Raw genomic sequence first — 13,255 nt, 5'->3', positions numbered from 1 at the left:
GCAGTCGTTTGTGTAGAGGGAGAAGAGCAGGGGGGAGAGGACACATCCTTGAGGGGCACCGGTGCTAATTGTGCATGTGTTTGAAATGAATGCGCCTGCTTTCACCATTTCTACATAATTTCTACATGTGACTAACAGTGTTTACACATGGGGGCGATATGGCTTCCGATGTTCCCGATATAGTGAACATCGGAAGCCATATCTCATATTAATTGTCAGCTTTTTAGGGCTCCCGAGTGAGTGCAAATCGGCAGAGATACAGTGAGGGCAGGCAAGACTATATATAGTGCAGATCTGCATTACATAGTTTAAATTGTCCCTCTGCAGCATGTCGTGCTATGCGGGTCCCGATACCATCTGATCGTATCGGGACTTGCATGGCACGGCATTAAGTCTTTTTACAAAAGAGATGTAATGTAAATGCCTTCCCTCCCAACTTTTACATCTGTTCAAATCTGGAACCGAATGCTTACAGGTTGCCGTCACCATGGCTGCCTTCAAGGGTGCACTGCCGGAATTCTAGTCAAGTAGAATTCGTCATAAATAAAGTTTACATTTCCCTGCATGCAATGTAGAGTAGTGCTGGCAGTATTGCGGACACTGGAGGTCTTAAGCAGAATGCCGGGGGTTGGGGAATGCCGGGATAGTCAGTCCTGGGCCCCAAAATTTCTGATGGTAGCCCTAGTAGCCATTGTAAGAGGAGAACATAAAAACAGCACTCCTATAAACCATGGGGTTAAAGTGGGAGGGAATGGAGTGGAAGTGAGTTCCTCCACCTGTAATGGTGAGGTGGAACTAGCACATCCTCCCTTTTATAGTTTGGGGGGGGGGGGGGGGGGGCAATACTCAACCACTGTCCCTGGCTCTTGACTAATTGGGGAGGGGCGGGGGAGACACTAGGTGGCAGAGGGACATTAGTCCTGGAACACTTTAAGAATTGCATAAACCTCACACGATTAGATCAGATCATTGAACAGATCATATGCAATATTCAAGTAAAAGCCTACATTTTAATAGCTATTGCAATCTGACGTTTTATAAGGAACTACATTTTTACAGTCAGAGTAAGTCTTCAACATCTACGTCTCCAAGCTTCTTATAGTTTAGTTGCTGTGAAATTGTAATTTGTGGGTACCGGGTCCGCAAGGAAGAAAAGTTCCATCGTCACTCCCAAAAAAGAATGGTGATAAAGATAGGCGATTCCTTTTGGTAAAGAAAACAGTCCAGCAATTCAACTTAAACACGGACTGCGTAATTATGTTCATCGGATACTTTTAGCAAGGGATTATAGAAAATACATATTGCATAGGTTGGGGGTTCCAAATCTATGGATGGGGGGAATCCCTTTCTCTGATGTATGTAAAGCTGATGGGGCAGTATGTTCGAGTTCTCCAAAGTGAGATGTCTCCCATGTTCCCTTTTGCACCACCAGGGATCCCAGCCAAGCCGGCTAAAAGGCTTGGCGATGAGATAAGTCTACAGTGCAGTCCTTCAGACTCCAATGTGATGTTCACGGGATCTTGCATTGCATGGAACCTGGTGTCCGAAACATGCGATTTGGACACTTTTCATCCGATTGCGGCGATAAATCGAATGGGAAGTGATCAAATCATCGTAATGTATGGGCACTTTTTAGGAGACACAAAGTAACACTACAATTTAGGAATACATGAAGGAAAGATGCTGAACAACCTCCATAACAGTGATTACATTAACTCAAACATTGTTTTTTTTAGTCCTTCAATTAATGTTCCACCCAGAATTGATTTTGATTTTTTTTTTTTTTATATTCTGATGCCTTACAGTGGAAAGAAAAGACTTCTGCTGCTTTTGTCAAGCTTGCAAAGCACACGATCAAGCTAAGGATTGAACTAATCAAAGGGCTTTTTTGCATTGTTAAATATACAATAGAGTAAAACGAGAGCACAAGAAAACAAACCTATTTGTAAAATTTAGATTTGGGTACAAATGTAAGGTTGCAGTGCTCCCCGTCTTTTAGGCAATGGTGGAATATTTCTTGATTGATTTAATATTCAGAACTTTTATTTTTTGTTAAATTCTAGATTATTCTTTACCCCTCTTTTTGCCAAGGTGTTTTGTGAAGATTTTTTATTTCCCTGCTTAAATTTACTTGCAGAAATAGTTAATTAAAAAAAAAAAATGAGAAAATAACCTAAACATTTATATATAAAGAGTAGTTCCATAAATCCAATTTTTTTTTTTATAATGAAAACATATGTATTGTATTTCATTTTACAAGAACTATCAAACTAAAAAAACTGTACTTTTTTTGATCACTGTCTTCGAAATAATTTAACTTTGTAATATAATTTATTTAACATTCTGCTTTGTAAATTCTGGCTTTCAAAAATACAAATCATGCATTTTCTTTTTTTTTTTTTTTTATAAATTTAGAGTACCACAAATTGTTCATGAGATTTTTGTATCTGTGAAACAAACATTTTTAGTAAAAAAATAAATGAAAGTAACAATTGTTTATGTAAAAATGCCAAAGTTAGTCTGATATATTGATTTTTATGGTTTTCTATTCCAAATTGATCTAAATATTTCTTTTACTTGAAATAAAATCATGAATATAATTAAAACCTTTGTTTAATTACAAGTCACTGAGCGTAAAATAATTTGTGTTGTCGTTCTAATGCATATGCAGGAGAATCTTTTTTTTCACAAAAAAATTAAGGTCTAAAATACTGTATAACTGATGGTCTGAGTTACTATCTAGCACACAACATAGTGTTCAAAATCAGCTCATTCAGTCCCCACCTCCTTCTCTTCAAAAAAATTTGTTTTTCCCTCTGCAAAGAAAGAAAATCAGTATATAAAGTACTGTGCAAAAGTTTTAGGCAGGAGAGGAAAAATGCTTCAAAGTAAGAATGCTTTAAAAAATACAAGTGCCAATACTGTAGTTTGCTGAAATGCAGCCCCAAATTTGCAAGGAACCTCCACTATGCTTAACTGTTACTTGCAGACACTCATGTTTGCTCCCTCTCCAGCCCTTCAGCAAACAAACTGCCTTCTGTTCTAGCCAAATATTTCAACTGTAGACTCCTCAGCATTTGCTGCCAATTTCTGCACCCCAGTTCTTATGCATGAAAACATATTTGAGCCACTTGGCCTTGTTTCCACGTCAAAGGAATGGCTTTTTAACATAGTTACATGGTAGTTGAGGTTGAAAAAAGACTTGCATCCATCAAGTTCAACCTTGTACAGGACCCAATTGAATGTATAGTCTAGCTGTGATATCCCCATTGAATGTATGTTTTTTTTTTTTTTAGAAAATGTCCATCCTTGTGTTCAATGCGTCTACCATTACCACCATTTCTGATGATTTCAAATCATCGATGGTTTATGGCCAATGTTGAATACTTTTGCCATCAATGTGGGAGGACCAGATGGATTTTCTACATCGATGGCAAAGGAGAACCGATCAAGTTTCAAATTTTTTTAAGGTGCTGGGACACGGAGCATAGCTCCGCCCCCCAACACCCGGAAGTCCCGCAACCGAGTTCTGATTGACCCACGGCCTATTCAGTCAGATATAATGGATGACCATCGATAGCTGTAACAATCGATGGTTATCCAAGTAATATTTTACTACTATCGATGGCAGGGTGCAAAATCACCATCAATGCCAACCATCGATGGTGTCTGCACCAATGGCCATCCCTACTCTGCAACAGCCAAAAACCTTTACTACCCCTCATGCCCACACAACCCTATCACTGCCCTGCCTCCTGTTCTCCTGCCCCGTAACTTCCGCCAGTGGGGACCCGCTCACCATGTGTTGCCCACATTCCCCTATCATGCTTTACCACCCAGCCTCCTGCTCTAATGCACCCTAACTCCCACCCAGTAGGAGGAGACACTGACTCAGCGCCACCGTCCTGTACTCCTGTGCTGCCACGTTGGACCCTCACCCACTGGCAGAAGCTGCACAGTGTCCCACACCCTCCACTTTCGTCCACCTTATGCCTACACACCCCTATCACTACCCAGCCTCCTGTTTTCCTGTGTCGTGACCTCCACCAGTGGGGAGCCGCTGACTCAAAAACACCCTACTATACTATTGCACACAACTAAACAACACGCACGCCCCCCCCACACCCACAAATGTCACTGTACCCTCCACACTATCAATGTACATCTTACTCTGTAACAGCTTTTTAATTAAACAAAACAATGCACACCCCCTTCCAAATCATATGCTCTCTATTTAACACATTTCACCTATAACTCAAGTTGCAATACAGGGCATCTTTCATACAATTCTAACCATATTTCTCACAATACAAAAGTTCACAAATTAAGGGGGCGCAGACCCTTATGCGGTGTGAAGAGCGCCCGTATGGCGTGATGAATCACCTAGTATCTAATATGCAAAGAAATATCTGCTGCTATGATTTATGTTCAGATCAGATTAAGACAGGAGCCAGTGTTATCTGTGTGGGGAGGTCTGTGTGATCTATGAGGTGAGGCTGTGTGGCTGATCAGTGTGATTTATGAAGAGGGAGGCTGAGTGAGGGAGCAGTGCGATCTGTGAGGGTGAGGCTGTGTGTGGGGGCAGTGCGATCTGTGAGGGTGAGGCTGTGTGAGGGCAGTTTTATCTGTGAGGGTGAGGTTGTGTGATGGGGTTATGGGAACAGCAATTAGTATAAAGGCATTGCTACCATCGCAGACTCACATTTGCAGAGAGAAGCAGCCAACGATTGTACACAGTGAAGGTAAGAGCTGCTTATATTACATTTCCCCTGCTCAGATTAAGGGTGCATGAACAGCAGTGATTGGCTATACTTAACAATATATCGTTATTATGCATATCGTTAATACAAATCCTATAGCGTGTACTCACCTTAGGACTTTAACGTCAACCCTGCCAATAACCTAAGTACTTAAACTTTTTCCTTCCTGCAAGTTATTCCAAAACTAAAACCACGAGTGTAGCAATTTGTAGATTTGCCACAAGATGGCGATATTTGACCGTGTTGTGGCGTTGCTATGCGCCAGAGAAACACATTCACAGTATCTCTCCTTATTCTATTCCGCATTTATCACAAAATGGCAAATTTATTAACAATATTTTTAATAAAATAATGGGAAAGGGGGATCTGCCAGCAAGTCCTTGTGATATCTGTGCTGTAAGCTTATCGAGGATCTTCTTACAGTGATCAGCAAATCTACCCAGGTCTATCTCCGTACTGTACAGAGAATGGTTTGTGTACCTCCAACATACAAACCATTGGATTCCAGTACTGGGAAGGCAGCAGCCTGCATTGGGCAGAGTGGTAGCTTTTACATACAAAAACTGAGGACAAAATGGTAATGTTGTCTTTGGGCAGCTGTCTTGTTTCATATAAGAATCACGTTTTCTTTCCTCTCCTTTTGTGCAGACAGTGACACTCTGCTTATGTAGAACTACAAATCTCAGCTGTTCTATTAAATTTATTTCCCAGCATTTCCGGCAGGACATGCTGATTACTGTACTTCTGCAAGTTGGATAGTTCACATAGTGTGTGTGTGTCATCCCAGACTTTAGCCGAGCTGCAGACACCGCAGTGACAAGTTTTACAAAAGCTATGCAGCCTTATAAGTGAGTGGGGAAATTTATGACCCAAACCAGTTGGGGTCTGATCCCGGCAGTCAGAATCCCAGCATTCAAAATCCCGACCGCCAAAATCCTGACAAGGGGGGGGCGTGGATCACCCTCCCCCTTGCGGGCTTGCTGCGTTCACCACGCAGCGGGCCCAGTGCCTCGCTACGCTCGGCACACTCATTTATTCTCCCTCTATGTGAAAGTGTCGGGATTATAACAGCACCCCACCAGTTTTACCAGTTCTTTTGGATCTTGCCACATGTAGAGGGGTAGGACTGAAAGTGAGGAGAGTTTGAGAACAGGTAAGTCTTCTCGCCCTCAAAATTTCCAAAATGGAATTACTTCTATTCCCACTAACTAAGAACAGTTACCATACTGATATCTCTATAACGGTTGACAACTCAACAATCCACCGTACCCCACAAGCTCGTTGCCTAGGTCTCATCCTCGACTCTGAACTGTCCTTTGTTCCCCACATTCAATCTGTCACCAAATCACGTTACATACATATAAAAAAATATATCCAAATACGACCCTATCTCACTCAAGATACTATTAAATCTCTTATCCATACACTCATTATATCCCGCATTGATTATTGCAATATTCTCCTAACTGGTCTTCCCAAGAACAGACTCTCGCCACTGCAATCCATTTTAAATGCTGCTGCTAGGCTGATCTTCCTTGCAAGACGCTCATCGTCTGCTGATCCGCTCTGCCAGTTCCTCTATTGGTTACCTGAGTTTTACCATATTCAATATAAAACCCTTCTGCTAGCGTATAAAGCTATTAACCATACTGCACCAGCATATATCTCTCTACTTATCACAAAATATCTCCCATCTCGACCACTCCGCTCTGCACAAGATCTGCGTCTCTCTTCTGCACGGATCACCGGCTCCCATTCACTATTACAGGACTTTCATCGGGCTGCTCCCACCCTATGGAATGCCCTTCCATGCACAATAACACTCACCACTAGCCTCCAAACTTTCAAGTGTTCCCTGAAAACTCACCTCTTCAGGCAAGCCTATCATATATAAGTACCATACGCATAACCCTCTGAGGCACTTATGTATTATATAGCTTCCCTTCTGGACCTACAAGCTATGCTATTACTGATGCCTGTCCTTGTGTTTCCCTCCTATATCCCTATAGATTGTAAGATTGCAGCAGGGCCCTCCTATCTCCAAGTCTGTCTGTTGTTACCCAGTTTGTTTTATCTGTTTACAATGTAAAACGCAATGGAATCTGCTGCACTATATAAGACGCAGTAACGGAATCTGCTGCACTATATAAGACACTGTAACGGAATCTGCTGCGCTATATAAGGCACTGTAACGGAATCTGCTGCGCTATATAAGACACTGTAATGGAATCTACTGCGCTATATAAGACACTGTAACGGAATCTGCTGCACTATATAAGACACTGTAACGGAATCTGCTGCGCTATATAAGACACTGTAACGGAATCTGCTGCGCTATATAAGACACTGTAATGGAATCTGCTGCGCTATATAAGACACTGTAATGGAATCTACTGCGCTATATAAGACACTGTAACGGAATCTGCTGCGCTATATAAGACACTGTAACGGAATCTGCTGCGCTATATAAGAAACTGTAACGGAACCTACTGCGCTATATAAGACACTGTAACGGAATCTGCTGCGCTATATAAGACGCTGTAACGGAATCTGCTGCGCTATATAAGACCCTGTAACGGAATCTGCTGTGCTATATAAGACATTGTAACGGAATCTGCTGCGCTATATAAGACACTGTAACGGAACCTGCTGCACTATATAAGACACTGTAACGGAATCTGCTGCGCTATATAAGACACTGTAACGGAACCTGCTGCGCTATATAAGACACTGTAACGGAATCTACTGCGCTATATTTTCCCTGAAAACTCACCTCTTCAGGCAAGCCTATCATATATAAGTACCATACGCATAACCCTCTGAGGCACTTATGTATTATATAGCTTCCCTTCTGGACCTACAAGCTATGCTATTACTGATGCCTGTCCTTGTGTTTCCCTCCTATGTCCCTATAGATTGTAAGATTGCAGCAGGGCCCTCCTACCTCCAAGTCTGTCTGTTGTTACCCAGTTTGTTTTATCTGTTTACAATGTAAAACGCAATGGAATCTGCTGCGCTATATAAGACACTGTAACGGAATCTGCTGCGCTATATAAGACACTGTAACGGAATCTGCTGCTCTATATTAGACACTGTAACGGAATCTGCTGCGCTATATAAGGCACTGTAACGGAATCTGCTGCGCTATATAAGACACTGTAACGGAATCTGCTGCGCTATATAAGGCACTGTAACGGAATCTGCTGCTCTATATTAGACACTGTAACGGAATCTGCTGCGCTATATAAGACGCTGTAACGGAATCTGCTGCACTATATAAGACACTGTAACGGAATCTGCTGCGCTATATAAGACACTGTAACGGAATCTGCTGCGCTATATAAGACACTGTAACGGAATCTGCTGCGCTATATGACACTGTAACAGAATCTGCTGCGCTATATAAGACACTGTAACGGAATCTGCTGCGCTATATAAGACACTAACGGAATCTGCTGCGCTATATAAGGCACTGTAACGGAATCTGCTGCGCTATATAAGACGCTGTAACGGAATCTGCTGCGCTATATAAGACGCTGTAACGGAATCTGCTGCGCTATATAAGACGCTGTAACGGAATCTGCTGCGCTATATAAGAAACTGTAACGGAATCTGCTGCGCTATATAAGACGCTGTAACGGAATCTGCTGCGCTATATAAGACGCTGTAACGGAATCTGCTGCGCTATATAAGACACTGTAACGGAATCTGCTGCTCTATATAAGACACTGTAACGGAATCTGCTGCGCTATATAAGACGCTGTAACGGAATCTGCTGCGCTATATAAGACGCTGTAACGGAATCTGCTGCGCTATATAAGACACTGTAACGGAATCTGCTGCGCTATATAAGACACTGTAACGGAATCTGCTGCGCTATATAAGACTAACGGAATCTGCTGCGCTATATAAGACACTGTAACGGAATCTTCTGCGCTATATAAGACACTGTAACGGAATCTGCTGCGCTATATAAGACGCTGTAATGGAATCTGCTGCGCTATGTAAGACGCTGTAACGGAATCTGCTGCGCTATATAAGAAACTGTAAATAAATAAAAAAATAGTTCCGTGTGAAGTAAGGGGAGGATGGAAGACAGGCTAGAAGTGTCCAGGACAGAGAGAGATCGCAATGTGAGGACAACGGTATGCAGAGAGCAGTGGAAGGAACAAGAAGGATCACTACCTTCAGAAGTACCCTAGCAGTAGAACGAGAGGTGTGAGTCTTCGGGTGAGTGGTAGGAAACCATGTGAGGTGAAGGCCCCCAGTGATGAATCCATGAATGATCCAGTTTAGATAGACCGCAGAGAGCCCCCAGCATCCTATTTGCTGTTCTCAGGATACCATGGTAATGTATTGCTGTGCCATCATTGTATATTCTGCTGATGCCATTGAAGTGAATGAAAGGAAATGCTAACCTGATGTAACCTATATGAAAATTGTGCTGGAGAGAGAACAATTTTGTTGAATTTTAAATAAACGGCTTCTTGCTGTTTGTGACGTGGTGTACCACTCCTTGCCTCTGCTATACCAGGCGCTACCCGGGTATCACATGTGCACCGTGCCTGAAGCATGGCGAGCGCAGCGAGGAACCGTGCCTGAAGCATGGCGAGCGCAGCAAGGAACCGTGCCTGAAGCATGGCGAGCGCAGCGAGGAACCGTGCCTGAAGCATGGCGAGCGCAGCGAGGAACCGTGCCTGAAGCATGGCGAGTGCAGTAAGGGACCGTGCCTGAAGCATGGGGAGCGCAGCGAGGAACCGTGCCTGAAGCATGGGGAGCGCAGCGAGGAACCGTGCCTGAAGCATGGCGAGTGCAGTAAGGAACCGTGCCTGAAGCATGGCGAGCGCAGCAAGGGACCGTGCCTGAAGCATGGGGAGCGCAGCGAGGAACCGTGCCTGAAGCATGGCGAGTGCAGTAAGGAACCGTGCCTGAAGCATGGCGAGCGCAGCAAGGGACCGTGCCTGAAGCATGGGGAGCGCAGCGAGGAACCGTGCCTGAAGCATGGTGAGTGCAGCAAGGAACCGTGCCTGAAGCATGGCGAGCGCAGCGAGGAACCGTGCCTGAAGCATGGGGAGCGCAGCGAGGAACCGTGCCTGAAGCATGGCGAGCGCAGCGAGGAACCGTGCCTGAAGCATGGCGAGCGCAGCGAGGAACCGTGCCTGAAGCATGGCGAGCGCAGCGAGGAACCGTGCCTGAAGCATGGCGAGCGCAGCAAGGAACCGTGCCTGAAGCATGGCGAGCGCAGCGAGGAACCGTGCCTGAAGCATGGCGAGCGCAGCAAGGAACCGTGCCTGAAGCATGGCGAGCACAGCAAGTCATGCAAGGGGGCACGGTAGTATGGTGCCCATGTAAACACAGGCACAAAAAAACATGAAAAATCATGTCAAACTTTTCCCATCTCGACCTTTTACATGTCAACCTAATGCGTGTCGACCAATATTGGTCAACCGAATGACTGTCGATCTAGACCATGTCAACCTAATGACCCATGCCTAAGTGTTCTTTAATACCCGAGAAATAAAATTAATGTAAATACTGACCTTCTAAGACCAGTGGTGTAACTATGTCTAGTAAAGGACAGCGATCGGTAATCTCCCGTTGTCTGATCAGTGACCGAACATCTATCCTAGATTGGGAAGAGCTCCTTCATATATGCCTGGATTCTGGATAAGCTGAAGGCAGAGAGGGAGCGTGGAATCACCATTGATGTATCTCTCTGGAAATTCCAAACCAACAGATTCACAATAACCATCATTGACGCTCCTGGGCACCGGGACTTACTTAAAATCACTGGCACTTCTCAGGTAGGTATCTGTGATGGCTTTGCATGAAGCACCTCTTGGCCGATCACTAATCCACTCACATTTCAGCCTGATGTGGCTCTCTTGGTGGTCTCTGCTGCCAAAGGTGAGTTTGAGGCCGGCGTGTCCAGGAATGGTCAGACCAGGGAACATGCACTTCTGGACTACACCATAGGTGTGAAACAACTCATTGTATGCGTGAACAAGATGGACATGACTGACCCGCAGTGATGCACATGAGGTGGGTCACTGTCGCACATAGAAAGTCAGAGATGCACATGGGGAGGTAGGTCACTGTCACACATGGAGAGTTAAAGATGCACATGAGGTAGGTCACTTTTACACATGGGAAATCAGAGATGCACACTGTTGCACATGGAGAGTCAGAGATGCATATGGGGAGGTAGGTCACTGTCACACATGGAGAGTTAAAGATGCACATGAGGTAGGTCACTGTCACACCTGGGGAATCAGAGATGCACACTGTTGCACATGGAGAGTCAGAGATGCATATGGGGAGGTAGGTCACTGTCATACATGAGAGTCAGAGATGCACATGAGGAGGTGGGTTAATGTCATACATGAGGAGTCAGAGATGCACATGGGGAGGTGGGTTAATGTCATACATGAGGAGTCAGAGATGCACATGGGGAGGTGGGTTAATGTCATACATGAGGAGTCAGAGATGCACATGGGGAGGTGGGTTAATGTCATACATGAGGAGTCAGAGATGCACATGGGGAGGTGGGTTAATGTCATACATGAGGAGTCAGAGATGCACATGGGGAGGTGGGTTAATGTCATACATGAGGAGTCAGAGATGCACATGAGGAGGTAGGTCACTGTCACACATGGAGAGTTAAAGATGCACATGAGGTTGGTCAGTGTCACACATGGAGAGTTAAAGATGCACATGAGGTTGGTCAGTGTCACACATAGGGAGTCAGAGATGCACATGGGGAGGTTGGTCAGTGCCACACATAGGGAGTCAGTAATGCACACGGGGAGGTAGGTCACTGTCGCACATGGAGAGTTAAAGATGCACATGAGGTTGGTCACTGTCACACATGAGGAGTCAGATATGAACATTGGGAGGTGGGTCACCGTCACACATAGGGAGTCAGAGATGCACATGGGGAGGTGGGTAACGGTCACTCATGGGGAGTCAGGGGCACACATGGGAAGGGGGGTCAGTCACATATGGGGAATCAGAAGCACACGGGGGAGGGGGCGGGGAAGGTACACACTAGGGGGAAGGGCAGACATAGGCATTAAATGTATGCAAAAATAGGTGATCTGCAGCCTGAAGCCTCCCCCCTATGAGGAGGGCACAGGACAGCAGTGATGATGATTCCTACCGGTCACATGTAAATATGCAGTCTGCCGCCTCCCCCCTATGAGGAGGGCACAGGACAGCAGTGATGATGATTCCTACCGGTCACATGTAAATATGCAGTCTGCCGCCTCCCCCCTATGAGGAGGGCACAGGACAGCAGTGATGAGGATTCCTACCGGTCACATGTAAATATGCAGTCTGCCGCCTCCCCCCTATGAGAAGGGCACAGGACAGCAGTGATGATTATTCCTACCGGTCACATGTAAATATGCAGTCTGCCGCCTCCCCCCTATGAGCAGGGCACAGGACAGCAGTGATGATGATTCCTACCGGTCACATGTAAATATGCAGTCTGCCGCCTCCCCCCTATGAGGAGGGCACAGGACAGCAGTGATGATGATTCCTACCGGTCACATGTAAATATGCAGTCTGCCGCCTCCCCCCTATGAGGAGGGCACAGGACAGCAGTGATGATGATTCCTACCGGTCACATGTAAATATGCAGTCTGCCGCCTCCCCCCTATGAGGAGGGCACAGGACAGCAGTGATGATTCCTACCGGTCACATGTAAATATGCAGTCTGCCGCCTCCCCCCTATGAGAAGGGCACAGGATAGCAGTGATGGTGATTCCTACCGGTCACATGTAAATATGCAGTCTGCCGCCTCCCCCCTATGAGGAGGGCACAGGACAGCAGTGATGATGATTCCTACCGGTCACATGTAAGTATGCAGTGTGCCGCCTCCCCCCTATGAGGGGGGCACAGGACAGCAGTGATGATGATTCCTACCGGTCACATGTAAATATGCAGTCTGCCGCCTCCCCCCTATGAGGAGGGCACAGGACAGCAGTGATGATGATGATTCCTACCGGTCACATGTAAATATGCAGTCTGCCGCCTCCCCCCTATGAGGAGGGCACAGGACAGCAGTGATGATGATTCCTACCGGTCACATGTAAATATGCAGTCTGCCGCCTCCCCCCTATGAGGAGGGCACAGGACAGCAGTGATGATGATTCCTACCGGTCACATGTAAATATGCAGTCTGCCGCCTCCCCCCTATGAGGAGGGCACAGGACAGCAGTGATGATGATTCCTACCGGTCACATGTAAGTATGCAGTCTGCTGCCTCCCCCCTATGAGGGGGGCACAGGACAGCAGTGATGATGATTCCTACCGGTCACATGTAAATATGCAGTCTGCCGCCTCCCCCCTATGAGGAGGGCACAGGACAGCAGTGATGATGATTCCTACCGGTCACATGTAAGTATGCAGTCTGCCGCCTCCCCCCTATGAGGAGGGCACAGGACAGCAGTGATGATGATTCCTACCGGTCACATGTAAATATGCAGTGTGCC

This window comes from Crinia signifera, chromosome 5 (assembly GCF_055691185.1).
Source record: "Crinia signifera chromosome 5, ASM5569118v1, whole genome shotgun sequence".
In the NCBI taxonomy this organism is placed as follows: domain Eukaryota; kingdom Metazoa; phylum Chordata; class Amphibia; order Anura; family Myobatrachidae; genus Crinia; species Crinia signifera.
This window is presented reverse-complemented; position numbering follows the sequence as displayed.